Consider the following 20,015-nt stretch of genomic DNA (forward strand, 5'->3'; position numbering starts at 1 on the left):
GTTTACCTGGATTAATAAATGCTGTAAAAAATTATGTAATGATACCTAATGAATTAATGTTAAACTGAAGGTTATTGTTAAGTTTTGCTGATATTTTAAAGTTTGAAGTTGGTCAAAAATACAGTAAAAAATTGTGGAATGTTATTCAAATTTAAAACAGCTGTGTTCTATGTGAATATCTGTTAAAGTGTAATTTATTCTTGTGATGTGCAGCTGTATTTTCAGCATCATTACTCCAGTCTTCAGTGTCACATGATCTTCAGAAATCATTCTAATATGATGATTTACTGCTCAAGAAACATTTTTGATTATTATCAATGTTGAAAACAGTTGTGCTGCACAATATTTCTGTGAAAACTGTGATAAATTTTATTTTTCAGGATTCACAGATGAATAGACAGTTCAGAAGAACAGCATTTATTTGAAATAGAAATCTTTTGGGACATTATAAATGTCTTTACTGTCACTTTTGATCAATTTAATGTGTCATACTTGACAGAAGTTGGGTGTGTGTGTGAGAGATAGAGAGAGAGATAGAAAGAGAGAGAGAGAGAGAGTGGATCTGGGAGGAGATGTCAGTGCTAAAGGTCACCATGTGCATGTTGGAGTCAGTATTTATTGACATCTCCTGCCATCACTCCATCTCTTCTCTTCTCATCCTTCTCTGAGACCAGACCCGACGCAGCAGACATGAAGCTGAATCTGAAGCTCCCGAACCCAGGTCTGGACGAGCGGATCCCGTCTCACGCCGAGCTGGAGAAGCTGGAGGTGGAGGAGGCTGGAGAGCGGCCCCAGTGGGACAACAAAGCCCAGTACATGCTGACCTGCGACCTGCGGGGCCCTTCTGCGTGGGGCTGGGGAACGCTCTGAGGTTCCCGTATCTCTGCCAGAGCCACGGAGGAGGTGAGGCTGAGATATAACACACAAAACTCACACTCACAACATCAGACCAAGCATCTGCATCAGCAGGATCTTTTACATTTTATGTATTTGAAGTGCATATAAAATGTTTGGATGCAACACTTTTAAAATAAACTAATGAATGTGATTTATTGTGCATTTAAAACACATTTACTTTATTAGTAGCCTACCATTAAAGAAATCTGTTTCAGTCATGACTGACAAACATGCATCACATTAAGTTTATTAATGTTACAATATTTCATATGCAATTCAAATACACAAATCTTAACTTTATCAACATCATTCACTAACAAACCCACATGACATCTTTTATCAGTGCAACCAAACAAACCTCTCTCTATCACGAATATAAAGTGTGTTTGTGCATCTTTATTTACCATAAATTACAGTTGATCTGATGTATATCTAATATATCTAATATAATATAATCTAATATAAGACATTCAGACATTTCTTAAGTGTTTTATGATTTTGCTAGTTTAAAGAAGCGGCGCATTAAAATATTTGATAGTTTAAAAAAATTCCATGTCAATTTCGGGAATATATTAGAAAGTATGTATTAAAAGTGATTTGTCCAAAAGTTTTTCTGAGAATAATTAAATTGTACAAACAATTAATGCTGCTGTGTTTAAAGATCAAAGACGAAAGTGATGTAATTCTGTGTTATTTTCATACGCATGTGATACAACCACAGAAAGATCACTATAAACACCCTCATAAAACCCCAAACAGTCTTATAAAGGGCTGAAAGCAACCACTTAAAATGATTATAGTTAAACATTAATTTAACATCAGCAGAGCAACAGATGCTTCCAATGTGAATGAAGCCGAGATTTACTATGCTATTAAAACGGGATGGAAGTTTCCATTCAGAAAAGGCACGGTTTTTATGGTGTTGGATTCAATACAATTCACGCACAAACAACTCTAAAGTATCACACACAAAAAAAAACAAACTACACACACACACACACACACACACAAAATCACACTAAAGTATAAAAATCATGTAAAATCAGTAAAACTTTAACAATGATTCTTCCTAAACATGAGAACATAATTTTTATGCTTAAAAAGATTTATCATCCAAAAATCACTAATAAATTTCAAAAAAAATTAAAAAAAAAAAAAAAAAAAAAAAACAAAACAAAAAAACATTCAAACATCATAATTGTAAATTTGAACACACATTCTGTGTCGAAGCTTTGCAAGCATGTTCATGACCCTAAATGAGAAAAAGTCACCAAACTTAAATAAAAACATTTTCTCACATATCGATGTGGGTCAAACTGACTTGGAACATAATATAATAATTATATAATATCAGAAGACATCTCAACATTGTCTCAAACTGTGCTCAGATGTGCATAGAAACTAAAGACTGCGATTAAAAGTCAAAAGTCACATCATCACAAAAAATCATCACCAAACCAAATGAACTGAGGTGCTCCACCTACTTTTATTTCTCAGAGCAACATCTGACCAATCGCATATTCCAAGAGAACAGTTTCATGATGATCCTACATGAGGTGACTGAACAGTTTCTTCAGAGGAGTGAATGTGCATCAGGTGTAACCCTCTCGTTCTCCTAAAGCGCCCTTGTGTCCTCTTACCTTAACCTCAGGCTATCATCATGTGGACTTTCCAAGCTTTAAGCTGATAAGGGGCCGCATCCAGGGAGTTAAACAATCAGATAAAGAGTGATATTTGCTGACATCACTTTGTTTGCAAAACAGCTGTTACAGTATGACACTGCAAACTACTGCGGGAAACAGTTCTGAATGTTAAAGAGCACTTTAATGTACACCGTATAATAATCTACATAATAATGAATGTTGCGATTTAATGGTTTAAAAGGTTGAAAAATGGTTTAGAATAAAATGTTATATAAATCAATGTGAATGATATATGAACAACAGTTCATACAGTAAAAACCTTCAGAATATAGAGAGGAATAAAACTGCTGGGTTTGGTGTATGTAATTGGAAGTGTAAAAACAAACTATTTAAGGAGATGCATTGTGATAGAAATCTACAGATGCAAATAGATAAAGTGCAATAATAAAACCATGCAAAAACTCCTCAGTAAAACTCTTCAGAATATGGATAAGAATAAAACTGTAAATTTTAGTGTATGTAAGTGCTCCTGAAGTGGAGGAAAAACTCATTTTGAGAAAACGTCCTTTAAAGGTATACATTGCAATTGAAATCTATAGACACAAATATAAAGTGTGATAATAAAACCAGTGAATGAAATATGAACAAACCCCTCAGTAAAACCCTTGAGAATAATAAAGCTGTAAGTTTTAGTGTAAGTGCTGCTGAAGTGGAGGAAAAACTCATTTTTAGAAAACAGCATTTAAAGATATACATTAATTGAAATCTATAGACGCAAACACATAAAGTGCAATAATAAAACCAGTGAATAAAATATGAATAAACCCCTCAGTAAAAACCTTCAGAATATAGATGGGAATAAAACTGTAAGTTTTGGTGTTTGTAAGTGCTCCTGAAGTGGAGGAATAACTCATTTTAGAAAACAGCCTTTAAAGATATACATTAATTGAAATCTATAGACACAAACAGATAAAGTGCAATAATAAAACCAGGCAAAAAGCCCTCAGTAAAACCTTTCAGAATACAGATAAGTATAAAACTGTAAGTTTTGGTGTTTGTAAGTGCTCCTCAAGTGGAGGAAAAACTAATTTGGAGAAAATGGCCTTTAAAGGTATACTTTGCAATTGAAATCTATAGACGCAAATAGATAAAGTGCAATAATAAAACCAGTGAATGAAATATGAATAAACCCCTCAGTAAAAACCTTCAGAATATAGATGGGAATAAAACTGTAAGTTTTAGTGTATGTAAGTGCTGCTGAAGTGGAGGAAAAACTCATTTTGAGAAAATTACCTATAAAGATATACATTGCAATTGAAATTTGTAGACGCAAATAGACGAAGTGCAATAATAAAACCAGGCACTGTAAACTTTAGTGCATGTAAGTGCTGCTGAAGTGCAGGAGAAAAAAGTAATTTGGATGGCTTTTAAAGATGTATTGTAAATTAAATGTAAAAAACAGACTCAAACAGATGCTGCTCCACAATTATTTTAGCTCTCTATATTCTTACTGTGGGTCAACTATTGACTCATTTGTTACTAGTATAATTCATTGTGAGAATCTTCAGGAGAAACATTTGAGATGTCAATGTTTTAAAACTGCTGTAAACTATTTAAAATGCTGTTTAAATTACAATCGTGTGCTGTAAAAATTAATAATCAAGAGTTTGTGTTGCTGAAAATAAATGATCTCACCCTTTTTTAGGAGCGTTTATGATCCCGTTCCTGATTCTCCTGGTTCTGGAGGGAATCCCGCTGCTGCATCTGGAGTTTGCCATCGGTCAGAGACTCAGAAAAGGCAGTGTCGGTGTCTGGAGATCCATCAACCCGTATTTAGTTGGCGTAGGTGGGTATTATGGCAAAACACTACAAGTGAATAGGGTAAAAAAATGTCAACTAATAGATCTCACCATGCTTGCCCCAGTTGATTCAAAGTATATTAAAACAATTGCTTTGTATTACAAGTTTTCCGAGTTAATATGTTCAAAATTCCAACATGAATATATACTAATTTGCATACTTTTAAAGAACAGAAGCCTTAACATTGGTTCAAAATTCTTGTTTGATTTTGTTGTCATATTATATTTAAAGGTTTTTATAGAGGGGATTTTGGATTTCTCTTTTTATCACTCCATAAATCAGAAAATACAGTCAACAGACAGAAAAAAAATATGATTTTACTGTGTTTTCGGGAAAATGCTAGAAAAATCAGCGTGAATGATATATGAACAAACCCCTCAGTAAAAATCTTCACAATATAGATAGGAATAAAACTGTAAGTTTTGGTGCATGTAAATGCTGCTGAATTGGAGATAAAACTTTTAAACATATGCATTATAATTTAAATCTACAGGCGCAAATGGATAAAGTGGAATAAAATAAAACCAAAAGTGTGTATTCTGGATGTTTTCTTTCTACTAGTCTAAAGAAGACATGTTATGGGAGCAAACAGACAAAAATCATTAGACCACTGCATGAAGAAAAAGAAAAAAAAACCCACTGATTTTGCCTTAAAACCTGATCCTAGTAAAACCGTAATCACATGCCAGACCCTTTAAAACTCTGTATAATGTATCAGCTCCAGTCTCTCTGGTGATTATGATGAATGATGTGACCGAAAGTGCTTCTCACCCACAGGTATCGCCTCCATGCTGGTGTCCTTCCTGGTGGGGATGTACTACAACACCATCATTGCTTGGGTCTTGTGGTACTTCTTCAACTCATTTCAGGACCCTTTACCCTGGAGTCAGTGTCCCGTCAATGAAAACCGGACAGGTACGGACCCCCAGGATTCATGTCAATCCATTGTGATGTTACTCATGTGGCTCGTTAGTTACCTGACTACACACAAAACAAAAAACAAAAAAAAAAAAAAAATTAAAAGTTAAAAATAAAAAAAAACAAAAAATCACTCTCTCATTTCTATGTTTATTTTACATTATTTCAAATATCAAAAAATCCTAAAATAATAAAAGTAAATGTATCTTTATTAAAGTAAACATTCATAAATTTTTTAATGCAAAAAAACATTTTAACTAAAGAATATAATTTTTTAAACTCTATGCATGCTGCGTGATCTTTGATTAGTGTAAACATGCATATGTATATAAATACAACAAATCATTGTTTTTTTGCCTTTTCCTTTTTTTACTGTTATTTTATATTTTATTTTTAAATTGTGTGTAAATGTTTATGTCTGTAATTTAAATGTTACCAATGCTTTGTTAACGTAAAGCCTTTTAGGACGCCAATAAGTCTACTTGAGTCTTTAGAGTGTATGAATATGATGAATATACAAGTCCAGGTGTATTTACCGTTAGTCCTGTGTGTCTGTAAACAGGGTTTGTGTCTGAATGTGAGCGCAGTTCTCCAGTGGATTATTTCTGGTACAGAAAGACGCTGAACACGACGCCTGTGATCGAGGACTCTGGAGGTCTGCAGTGGTGGATTGTTTTGTGTCTGTTCTGTGCCTGGACTCTGCTGTGGGTTTGCTGTCTGAGGGGCATCGAGACCACCGGGAAGGTACATCTCCATCACATTTACACTTTACCCTGAGCTGATGTCTTCATCCTTCTGTTAAAGGGACAGTTCGCCCATAAATCTTCATTCATTCCTCTTCCATATCAGTCCAAACCTGCATGACTTTCTTTCTGCAGTGCATAACAAAAGAAGATATTTTCTCTTGTGTTTGTTTGTCCATAGAGTAAAAATCAGTGGAGCTTAATGTTATTTTGGACCCCACTGACTTTCAATGTATGGTTAAAACATTCCTCACAATATCTTTTTTGTGTTTTGCATAAAATTAAAGGTTTGCAAAATACATAATCCTAAAATATACCGATATCAATTTTAAACTAAACCCTAAGTTTTTTGTGCGTCGGGATAAATAAATAAAAATATTTAACATACTGTTTATAATTTTAATTTAACATTTTATATATATATAAAAAATTATATCAAATCCAATTAGCAAAAACTAAACACTACAAAATAAAAACCAAACAACAAAAAACCATAACATAATACAACATTTTACACTTTAAATTTTGAATAGGGAATCACAGGGATATTAAGTCCTGCTCCAAAACTGGTGCAGAAGCCTCAACTGTCAATCAGTGACATCAAATCTGTCATAAAAGAGTTATTTATAAGAGGACTGATGTAGCAGCATGTCCATGTGCAGCTTGGTTAATTGCCTCGTAAAAACACAAGAACATTAACCCAGGGTTTACAATGTGAAATCTCAAAACCTGCCTACCCCAAATTAATTACTAACCCCTCAGTAACGTATGAGCAGTGCGACACAGGGAACAAGATAACCCAAGGTTAACCCAAGGCCAGATATCTGGGTTGTTCAGGTTAAGCATTAACTAGCACACAGAATGATGTTATGGTTAGTTTTAGCCAAGACAAAGATAAAACTCATAAAACTGATAATCTGAGGAAACTGATACAATCGCTTCATATGTTTTACACTATGATATGAAGAGTACAAAGGGCAGCGAGATTCGGGCTGCTGTAAAGATATCACTATAGAGACTATAGTGGCATCATTGATAACAGACACTTTTCTGGTAAATTACAGAATGCAACTGTTAGAGCAGGAAAGACCATTTCCAGCTCTCATTTCATCCTTAAATCAGAAAATAAATTTACAGTTTGCATGAACAAAGTGAAGTCTGTTCTTAAAACCATTCAGATTTGTTGCATTGTGAAGCACATTTACCACCAAACACTGACTATACAATAGTTTCTAAACAATAGTAAGTTTCTCTTATCTACATTTCTCCTCTTCTCTGATCTGATTTCTAATCTCGTTGCCTAATAAACCTGCCATTGTATATTATCATTATTGTTGGCTAAATTGCTGTGCTTTGATTAATTGCTTTTGTTCCTCTTTTGGATAAAAATGTTCGCTATGCATTCATGGAAATGCAAAAAAAGAGCATTTTTTAAAATAAATTGTAAAATTAAAGCATTTTTTAATGTATGAAATTTAGTAAATTAATTTCAAACAAATACATAAAAAAAAAAATTACAAAAAAAAAATAAATAAAAAAATAAATTATAAAATTTTTTAAATATTTTTATTTTGTAGAGATATATGTATTAAGTATAAAGATATATGTACATATATTTAATAAATTAATACATACTAAAATAGTACAATAAATATATTTAATAAACAGTATACTATATTTAGCTTAATATATTTGATATTTTTTATTTAATTTTTTATATATATATATGAATGAAATTTTAGTAATTGAAGTAATTGACAGTACAGTTGCAAATAATACACACTAAATGACATAAGACTTTTGCAATTTATCTATATATAATAATATATATATATATATATATATATATATATATATATATATATATATATTATATATATATATATATATTATATTTATATATATATATATATATAATACACACACACAAAACAGTTCTTTCTGGTCCTCGAATCTCTATAGTGATGTCTCTGTAGTGGTCAAACATGAGATATAATTTGTTTTGTGTAAATCTAACAAGCAGTATTTGGTCTCATTAATCTATTATAGAGCAAATAGTTTTGGCTGAGGGCAAAATCTCATCACGTTATATTTTATAAAACTTTAATGCTGTTTATCAGAGCGCTGCCTTTGTGCTTTTGACTGAATTGCTTAGCAACTTTTATGATGACTGATGTTGTTGTATTATTCAATAAATAATATTTTATATAAATAATAGTAGTATTTAGTATTGGGAAACGGTGTGCGTGTTCATGATGGTGTTTTTTTTGCCGTTAGATGGTGACAAGAGACTTTTTTTTGAGTGAGTCCGCAGTGAAGACTCTTATATTGAAAGACACTGAAACAGGGTTTTAAAGACACTAAGTTGTTGTTTCTTATGTATTTACACTCGTGCTGTTGAACTGTTGTATAAACGCAATATCACCCGAGCAACAGTGTGATATGGCTGTATATCAGCACACTGTGATAACCTACAGCACTCAGCACCTTATATTTAAAATCAGCATATTTTATATACACATCTTTTCATTCATTTTTATTTAAAACAAAAATAAAGAAAATAATGCACATATATTTATTAAAAAGATTAAAACAATATATGTATTTAATAAAATAGATTTTATATTTAATATTTTTTTTATTAATGCATGACATTTGGTAAATATATATATACACACATATATACACACACACACTACCGGACAAATGATTTTTCATGTTTTTTACAGGAGTCTCTTCTGCTCATCAAGGCTGCATTTATTTGATCAAAAATACAGGAAAAAATTTATAATGTTTTTCTATTTTAATAAATACATTATACCAAATTTCTGTGATGCACAGCTGTATTTTTCAGCTCATTACATTATGGCCAGTCTTCAGGTGCACAGGGGATGATCTTCAGAACAATCATTAATACCCTAGTATGCTGATTTATTATCAGAGCTGAAACTGTTGTGCTGCTTAATATTTTTTGGAAACTGTGATACTTTTTTTCAGGATTCTTTGATGAATAAATAGGTCAAAAGAAGAGCATTCATTATGTGTCAGCACAACTGTTGAAATTCTAATAATAAATCATCATATTAGAATGATTTCTGAAGGATCAGGTGACACCTTAACTGGAATACATGAATGCCTGAAAATTCAGTTTTTGCATCACAGAAAAAAAATACATTTAAAAAGCAAATTGAAATAGAAACGCAATATTTAATATTGTAATAACATTTTGCAAGATTACTTTTTTTTTTCTGTATTTTTGATCAAATAAATTCAGCCAATGATGACAAAAGAGCATTTTTTCTTTAAAAAACATTAAACAAGTCTCACTGATTCCCAAAATTTTGAACAGTAGTGTAAATATATATAAATAAATGTGATGTCCTCTATCTCTTGTCACGTGTAATGTGACGTCCAATCTGCCGTCCGTCCCTCGTCCTGACCCTCTTCCCGGATCAGAGGACTAGACGCTCAAAGGCTCCTCTCAGTGGAATCAAGTTCCTCTTCACTTCCAGGATGTAAAGTCTGAACACAAACACATCCTGCTGAAACTTCACTTCATGGCAAATCAGATGTTCAGGTAAAACAAACACTGTCCAAAACATCTTCATCTAACGTCATAGCATGCATATAATATTGTGTTTGCTGCTGGTGTGTAGCTGGACGAGCTGCTGAACCCAAGCACGTGGCTGGACGCAGGAGCGCAGGTGTTTTACTCCTTCTCTCTGGCGTTCGGAGGACTCATCTCCTTCTCCAGCTACAACTCAGTCCAGTCAGTAACTCCAGCCTTTGACAGCCGCTGAGTTTGTGTTCAGTGCAATGATTGTAAGAAACGCTCTTCTGTGTGTTTGCAGTAATAACTGCGAGCAGGACGCAGTCATCATCTCCGTAATTAATGGCTTCACGTCTATTTACGCGGCCATCGTGATTTACTCCATCATCGGCTTCAGAGCCACGGAGAGGTTTGACTATCTCACTCAATGCATCATTCAATCTTACTACTAAAACATCATACTTAAACAAATAATAACTCACATTATCAACTCACAATCATGTTGTCCCTGTATTATGTAGCTCTCAAACGAAATGCCACTTAGTTTACACTCACCTCAAGCAATATAATAAACTAAACTTCAATCTTTTGTACAACACTTTATAGTGACCACAGCTGTCCAGCTCATAAAAGTAGTCCATATGAGTCTGGAGCAATGTAATAAACTAAACTTCAAAAAAACAAAAAAAAAAAAAAGTATATATATATAAAACAGTATATATATAATAAATATATATGTAGTATATATTATATATATATATCATAAATACTATAATATAATAATTTGTTTCATACATTAAAAAACCATTTAACGAATATATTAAATACATATTAAACCAATCAATGATATTTAATGACTGACCACATATTTGTGACAATATATCATTTGATTTATATATATATATATATAAAACATAACCATTAAATATATAATCTAGAAATATATACATACAATACAAATACTTTGTAAACATATATAAAAAATATAAAAATATACATAAATAAAATTTAAAATATAATAATAAAATAAAAACAATAAATATTATTTAAAATTACAATAAATATTTAAAAAAATATTATAATATATAAAAAAAAATAAATAACAAATAAATATATAATTTACATTTGTCATATATTGAATATAAAAAATCAATTAATTTATTAAATACATCTCATCAACAAATAAAATATATCAAAAATAATTAATATACACATAAAATAGATTTACAAAACAATAAATAAATATATTTAATATTACAAAAACACATAACATACATATATTAAAATATTACATACTAAAATATATTAAATAATTTTGTTATTATACATTATGTACATTTTTTACTTTCTAATTTTTTCATACATTAAAAAAACATTTAACAAATATATTAAATACATAATAAAGCAATAAAATATATTAAATAAACACCATATTTATTACATTTGATGTTTTATATATTTCTAAAATACCAATATTATAAATATATATTTAGTAAATGTAAAATATATAAATTTTTTTAATGTATTATTTAATATTTGTATTTAATTGTTATATATTTTATTTTGAAATATATATGTACAATTTACAAATTTTTATATTTAATACCACATACATTAATATATATAATTATTAAAATAAATTTAAAAATAAAAATAATATAATTTTTTATAATATATATATTTAAAAAACCTATATAAAAAAAACATATTTAAAAATAAAAAAATTAAAAAAAAATACAAAAAATAAATAAAAAAAACAAACATAATATTCACTATTTTTTTTTTTTTTATAATAAGCATGTTTAAAGATAATAATCTGAAGTTTGATGACAGTAACATCCTGACGCTGCTGAACACGTTTGATCTGCCGGAGGGAAACATCACGGAGAGCAACTACGACGGTTTTCTTCAGCATCTCAACAGCACAGCGCCAGCCGTCTTTCAGGATCTCCAGCTGAAGACCTGCGACATGCAGACGTTCCTCAGTCAGGTCTGTGCTCCCTTCTCTTAACTCTAAGGTCCTCTTGAGGCTTGCTGACCCCGTCCCGTTCTCTGCAGGGGGTCGAGGGAACCGGTCTGGCCTTCATCGTGTTCACTGAGGCCATCACTAAGATGCCCGTGTCTCCTCTGTGGTCAGTGCTGTTCTTCATCATGCTCTTCTGTCTGGGGTTGTCCACTATGTTCGGCAGCGTTGAAGGAGTCGTGGTGCCGCTGCAGGACCTTAACATCCTTCCGAAGCGCTGGCCGAAGGAGGCTTACACAGGTAGAGCAGGCTATAGATCCACCGTTCAGGCTTCATGGGTCGTGTCCTGTGAGTCACATGCGCTCGGTGTAACAAGTGTGGTGTGTGTGTGTGTGTGTGTGTCAGGTCTGGTGTGTTTCGTCTCGTTCGGTCTGGCCATTATCTTCGCTCAGGGTTCAGGTGATTATTGGCTGGCTCTGTTCGACGGTTTCGCCGGATCCATTCCTTTACTGATCATCGCCTTCTGTGAGATGATGGCCGTGTCCTATATTTATGGCATTGACAGGTCAGTCTACGGGACGTTTGCTTTCTAAAAGTGATTTTAATTAAGGTTATATATGCACATGTTCATATATACATGTATATTTATTCATTAAACAAGAAATTTGAGCACACTGTATTATCTTTAAAATGGGAAAATGATAAAACATTAAATGTCATTATATACATATATATAAAATCTTTATTAATTTATTTTCCCATTTTTAATATGGTCAAATAGTGTGCTCATTTACATTTATTTGTGTGTTTGTACATTTTACACTAAACATTAACAAATAAAAAAAATTAGTACATGCATATATTTTTTAAATATACATATTGATTGATTTTATTTAATTATATATTTATTATATCTTTAATTTTTTAATCACTATATATTAAAATCTTATGAATTATATTTTATTATGAAAAATATTTGTATATTTTAATTAACATCTATGAAGATATTTATATATTTATTCTTAAAGAATATTTATTTCAATATCTATTTCATGTTTATATATATATATATATACACACACAGTTTTTTAATCATAATCAATATTAATATTTAAAATATATATATAACAGCAATATATAAATATACAATATATAATAATAAAAAAAACATTATTTTTAAATCAATACATATTAAAATCTTATATTTATTTTTATTATATATTCATATAAATATATTATTTTTAAATCAATACATATTAAAATCTTATGATATTTTATTATAAATAATATTTGTATATTAGTTTAATTAATATAATAATTATTAAATATTTATTTCAATATCTACTTAATGGTTTATATATATATTTTTAAATTAATAATATGTATATTTAATAATATGTATTAAATATTTTTTATTATATGTTTACTAATTTTAAATTAATAATATGTATATTTATTAATATGTATTAAATATTTTTTATTATATGTTTACTAAACACATATAGTACATATGTATAGAGATTTATGTGTATATGACACCAGATTTAATTATTGAAATGGGTGCAAGACACTATAGTTCATTTATGTAAGTCAGGAGAGCAAAATAAAGTAAACTGACAAATTATACCCAAAAAGTCTTCATACAGTGGACTACCAGTAAAATTTGAGATGAAAAATGATTCAGACACTTCGACCTGAGCATGTTGTGTGTTTAACTTCACTAAAATCTATTAAATAAACAAAAATGAAGTTGTTCTGACACAGTTTTCTAAACTCTAGTGAATAAACTGATAATGTGAGACTGAGAGCACATCTGGTGAAACTGACCTGTTGATGTGTGTGAGGTGAATGATGGCATGATATGGGTGATGGCGAAACATTCGCGGGAGGGAGAGAACGCAGATTCAACGCGATATCAAGTTCAAATTGATCGGGCTGAGACCACCAAAGCCCCACCTTCCTTCTGAGGCAGGTCACATGGAGACTGGTCAGTCCACTCATAGTGCTGCTCATCTTCCTCTTCTACTTCATCACCACCGTCAGTAAAGAGCTGACCTACATCGCCTGGGACCCGCAGTCGGTGCGTCCTCATCACCCTCAGCAACAACCAAGAGAAAATATTCCTATCATGACAGATGCTGCATTTCTGCACAAACACCGAGAGAATGTGCAATAATCCCAGCTATTTACAGAAAGAAAGACAATATTTCTAGATGGATTTCTCTCTTTCTGAAAATACACTAAATCTTTTGAAAACTTAATTTCTCTGACCAATAAATATGTGTAATGTAACAAATAAATAAGTAAACAAGCATTATACAGTATTAAAATAAAAAATAAGAGTAATAAATAAATACAAATTATAAATAAGAGCAATGCATTAATACATAAATTATAAATATGAGTGGTACATAAATATGAATAATTAAAAATGCATATTAAAGAAACATTAATATGCGTAAATATATTAGATTAATAAATAATATAAATAAATTATAAATATGAATAATTAAATATGCATATTAAAGAAACATTTATATGCGTAAATATATAAGATTAATAAATAATATAAATCACATAGCGTATAGCGTACAATATACGAGTAAGATTAAATAAATAGCGTAGTATAAATCAATAATTAAGAGCATAAAAAAAATAATATGCACTAATAGTATAATAAGATAATAAATGATAAATATGAGTAGTACATAAATATGAATAATTAAATATGCATATTAAAAAACATTAATATGCCTAAAAATATAAGATTAATAAATAATATAAATAAGAGTAATAAGTAATGCACAAATAAATGATAAATATGAGTAGTACATAAATATGAATAATAAAAAAAATAAAAAAAAAAAAAATAAAAAAAAAACAAAAAAAAACACTGTATAAAAAAAACAAAAACATAAAAATAAAAAGGAAAAATTAGTAATAAATAAATGTGTAAGAAATAAATAAGAGTAATATATGCATAAATTGTAAATATGAGTAATGCATAACTATGATGCATAAATATGTTTAATACATAACTTAATAAATGTGCATGATACATAAATATTATAACATATAAATACATATAAATAATAAATAAATGCATAAGTATATAAGAGTACATGCATAATACATAAATGTTTAATAAATAAATAAATAAATAAATAAATAGAGTGGGACATAAATATGAATAATAAATAAAGATGAGGAATGAATGAATAAATGAATAAATATGTGTAATACACAAATAAATAAATAAGTTTAATGCATAAATAAATAAATAATAAAAATTGCAGTTACCATATTATGGACATTTTAAACGGCAGAAATAAAACAAATGAATACGAGTAATGAATAAATAAATGTTTGATAAATAAATAAACATGAGTAATATATATATGTGACCCTGCAGCACAAAATCAGTCTTAAGTCTCTGGGGTATATTTGTAGCAATAGCCAAAAATACATTGTATGGGTCAAAATTATTAATTTTTCTTTTATGACAAAAATCATTAGGATATTAAGTAAAGATCATGTTTCATGAAGTTATTTTGTAAATGTCCTACCGTAAATATATCAAAACTATATTTTTGATTAGTAATATGCATTGCTAAGAACTTCATCTGAACAACTTTAAACTCAGATTCCAGATTTTCAAATATTTTTTTGCTCCCTCAGATTCCAGATTTTCAAATCAGTTGTATCTCAGCCAAATATTGTCCTCCTAACAAACCATACATCAATGGAGAGATTATTTATTCAGCTTTCAGATGATTTCGAAAAATGTAATCTTATGACTGGTTTTGTGCTCCAGGGTCATAAAAATAAACAAATAAAATAAAAATATGAGTAATACAAAAATACACATAAATAAATAATAATTAAAAGTATACTAGAAAAAGGTTTTCAAGCAGTACTTCATCCAATTAATAATTTGCCTTTCAATTAAATTTACCGTTATTTGTTATAATGAAATAATATTTTCTATGTCTATGAAAACTATAAAAATACATTTCTTAAATTAGAACTTTTTGTTTGTAATAAATCTATTGATTTTTTAATTTTTTTGTTTGGATCAAAAATAGAATATAAATTAATTGACTTTGAAAAATATATACTTTTTTGACAGGTTTTATAAAATAGTTTTCATAGACATAGAAAATATCGTTTAGGGCAATATATTTATTTCTAAATTTGAAAAATATAAAAAATAAACATTACAATAATTACCCTAATTTTTTTAATTGGATGAATGAAATATTTTTCAGTGCAGTAAGTGAATAAATATAACCAATGCATGAATGACAAAAATATGAGTGATAAAGAATGATGTGCTGATTATGGCTCGTTGTTTGCAGGAGAACTTCCCCACGCTGGAGACGAAGTCGTATCCGGACTGGATTTACGGGATCATCTTCATTCTGTCCGGTGTTCCAGCGCTGGTCATCCCTGCGGTCGCTCTGTACAAACTCATCAGAAACCGCTGCTGCGCTAAAGAAGAGAAACACACAACAGCGGAGCACAAAATACAGATCCCCGACGAGCTCGACAGAACGAGAAGATCTCTGCACTAACACACAGACGAACAGCAGAAACAGACCACACCTCGAGACCCGGCGCTCACGCGGCTCACACAGGTTCAAGTCTGACCCGCAACCGCTTTCCTCGCATCAGGGAACAATCTAGAAAAAGACGTTTACAGATGTGATCTGCACTGAGAGCTGGTCATACTCTTCTGGGGTTTGTATGTAAATATGCGAAGCAGAGTTCATATGCACCTTTATATTGTCTTAATGAAGTCGCCGAAGACAAACAAATCATAAACGCTGAAGTCTGCACACATTACTCAGATTTCTTCACCGGTGGCTTCATGCACAACCAACTCAAAGACATTTTTGCATATGTAAAGAATGTATTCGAACATAAATGTCATTTAATATTTCATTAATATTTCATGCTTTCTCTTCTAAAATACTGTTGTTTCGTCAGTGTTTGTGCATTATAGTGAATATAATATATAATATTACATGCAAATTAAACTATTAGAGGTTTGTGTAATTGTACATGTATTATTTATGATGTTTTTGTTCTTCTTAATGCCCGTTTAATAATAAACTAACTTTGATTGTGTACATTGTTTGTTTAGCTTTTAACAAAGCAGTAAAGACACTCAAACAAATCACAACATAACTATAATACTTCATAAAGCATGCATAAGTCAGAACGTTTATCATTCCTATATTATTGTTTAGTTAAAATCTAAATCCGAACTCTAAAAATAAAAATGCACAAATAAACATATGAACATGAATCAAGGTTATTATAGTTGACTAAAACCAAAACTAAAAACATAAAATTCAAGCTTAGTTTATTTCAGCCAATTGCCAAAGAAACTTTTCTCATCTTTATTAACTATAAATGAATAAAAATTTATAAAAAAAACTATGTATATATAGAAATAATGATTAAACACAACAAAATGAATAAAACTTTAAATAAAAAAGAAAACAAAAAATGTAAATATAAAAAATGAATAACTTTAGTTCTATAATAATATTATAATATAATATATAATAACACTGCTAAGGAATAAATTAAATCTATTTACATGCGTGCAGAGAAAAACTTAAATAAATAAAATAATAAAGTAAAATAAATACTTTTTCAGGTAGTTGCCACGGCAACTTTTCTCATTTTTATTTAGTTTAACTTGGAAGTATACTAAAACTGAAATAAAAATTAATAAAAACTGTATAGACAAATTAATAATAATAATAATAATAGACAAAAATATCCAACAAAATTACAAAAACTTTAACTAAAATTAAAACTGAAAAAAACAAAAAAACTAATGTAACTAAAATAACTAACCCTAGCCCTAACTGAGACCAATATACTTGAATAAACTAATACATAATAACCAATGCATAGTTGAGGAAACCGATGTATCTAACCCAATATATAATAATTATAAAAAACAAAACAATATAAGTGTTACGTGGTGAACGAGATGTTATTAGAAGACATGGTCAGAAACAGGCCGGGTCTGACAGCAGCTAACAGATGCGGCACAGGCGAGACACGAGAGTAATCCATTAAACAGGCGCAGAAAATGAAAAATGAAAATGACAGGGTAAGAGAGCTCATGGTCGGCCTTATTGGTCATGACAGGGCAAACAGTGAGTTCATTAAGGTCTTGACAGGTTCAAAGCAGGACAAATGTTCCTCTGGAGGTTCTGCAGGAAACAGGGAGAGTTCATCAACATTCTCCTTAACAGGACAACTACGAATTACATTATAATTAAATTACTCCCTGTACTTACCTTAAAAAGGTTACTCTCTTCTCTCTCTACACTGTAAAAGTGTTGCTTTATTCCTCATTTGGGAGAAGTTGAGGAGGACAGTTGGTAGTGCAAGCCATACCAGTTAAAAACCTTTTTTGTAGAAGGAAGCTAATACTTTGAAATGTTTTTTTTTTTTGGTTTGACATCATTCCAAAATATTCATAAAATTTGTGCATTGTGGGACTGTGGACACTGGAAATAAATGACCTTGCACTGATGAGCTTATTGTGACTGCTTCATCATTCCTGTGTTTTTCAAACCTGCCTCTTCACAATATTCATAGAATTTATATTATATATTAATATTTTAAATATATAAGCATAACATTTTTTTCTTAAAAAAATACAATCATTTTTTTTTTTTATATCTATCTATATATATATATAAACATATATATAAAAAAACTGGTACAATAAAAAATAAACTAAAATTTTTCCTTTTATATCTATCTCTATATATATATATATTTCACCTTTTTATATTTATAAATTTATATATCTATCTATCTATAAATTCTATTATAGATATATATATATATATATATATATATATATTATATACATACAGTAGTCAACATTTGAAGTGGATCAAAAAAGTTTGTCCTAAGACAAGAACAGGTATTGTTTTATATATTTTTTATATATATTTCATATTATGAAATATTTTACTACACTCTTTTTAATTAAATATAATAAAAGTATTTAAATATATTTAACTTCAGTTATAATTACTGTACTCTTTTTGGGAGCTAATCATCAAAATAAAATGTTTAACTATATTTATAAATATACATAATAATATAAATAATATGTAATAATTGATAGCCTGAATGCACTGTAAGCCTCTTATAAAAAAATCTTCTAAAAAAATAAATTTAATTTAATTTAATTTAATTTAATTTAATAATATATAATATTTTATTGTAATTCCGGAAATCTTTTTGGTAGCTGAAAACAAACTATTTTATATTTATAATTGTGTGTGTGTGTGTGTATATATATATATATATATATATATATATAGCTAGCAATAGATACATATATACTTTTTTTTTTTTTTTAATAACCTGAACAATAATTCACATCTGTGCTGAAAAATTGATTTTAGTTTATTTACATGATCATACACACATGCAGCACAACAACAGAAATGAACGTCTGAGCTTTTGAATGCTGACAGTGCGACTGTGGTTTACGAGCGGCTCTTATCTCGCCTGCGTTTAACCACAACGCATCAAGTATTTACGAGGAGCCGCGGATCTGTCTGGTCAGCTGCTGCGTGAGCGGAGCGTTTCCCGCTCTACGTCCGAATGCTTTTAAAGTCCTGAGGGATTCTGGGAGTGGCGGCCTGACGGACGCGTGCCGATCTGATGCCGCGCAGCACGCGCTCAAGACGCCGCTTTCCTAAACAAAAACAAAGAAAGCAAAACACACCAGATTACAGGCTGACAGCTGGATTTTCTGTGTTTCAAGACGAGATGAGAAACACAACGACAGGCCAAATGAACCCTGACAGAGCAAATCATTAGCAAAGACACGCCTCTACAAACGTGAACATCATAAACGCCGTCGCCACAAGCTCCGCCCACTTTTCCTGGAAGTATTTTTCTACTGCTTTTCTTCATAAACATAAAATAAGTCAAACAGACACTAACAAACACAAGAAGCGGTTTAGGAGAGTAAAGAGACTTGTAATGCATCGAGTGAGACAGCAGTCGCCCATAAACGCTCTAAAGACGTAACCTCTGTTTCCACGGTAACAGCGGCTGCTCTGATTGGTGCATTCCTCGTCAGGACTGATTAGGGCTTTTGAGGAAATATGGCTTTTAAACATGACTTTAAAAAATAATGCTGAATCTAACAACTATTCAGGACGTTCTTGTTAAGTAAAATTAAGTAAAAAAAGTAAATAGATGAAAAACTTATAACTTATATAAATAAATATACCTGAATAGTAAAAAACATATGTTAATTGAAATAAAATAAACATTAAGGGAAATAAAATATAAAAACAAGTTAGACTTATTTTATTTCAGTTAATTGCCAATGCAACATTAAACATTTTTATATTTGATGTAGTAAATTACAAATAATAGTC

General features: G+C 30.1%; 1 protein-coding gene and 1 pseudogene across 5 annotated transcripts in view; one reads left to right on the plus strand and one right to left on the minus strand.

Moving 5' to 3' along the window:
- Positions 1–20,015, minus strand: part of LOC109113276 (AT-rich interactive domain-containing protein 1B-like) — an 849,861-nt gene that overhangs the window by 497,464 nt on the left and 332,382 nt on the right. The gene's annotated exons all lie outside the window — the stretch shown is intronic.
- On the plus strand, positions 648–16,706 carry LOC109058820 (annotated as a pseudogene).

This window comes from Cyprinus carpio, chromosome B20, assembly GCF_018340385.1.
Source record: "Cyprinus carpio isolate SPL01 chromosome B20, ASM1834038v1, whole genome shotgun sequence".
NCBI classification, from domain to species: Eukaryota; Metazoa; Chordata; class Actinopteri; order Cypriniformes; family Cyprinidae; genus Cyprinus; species Cyprinus carpio.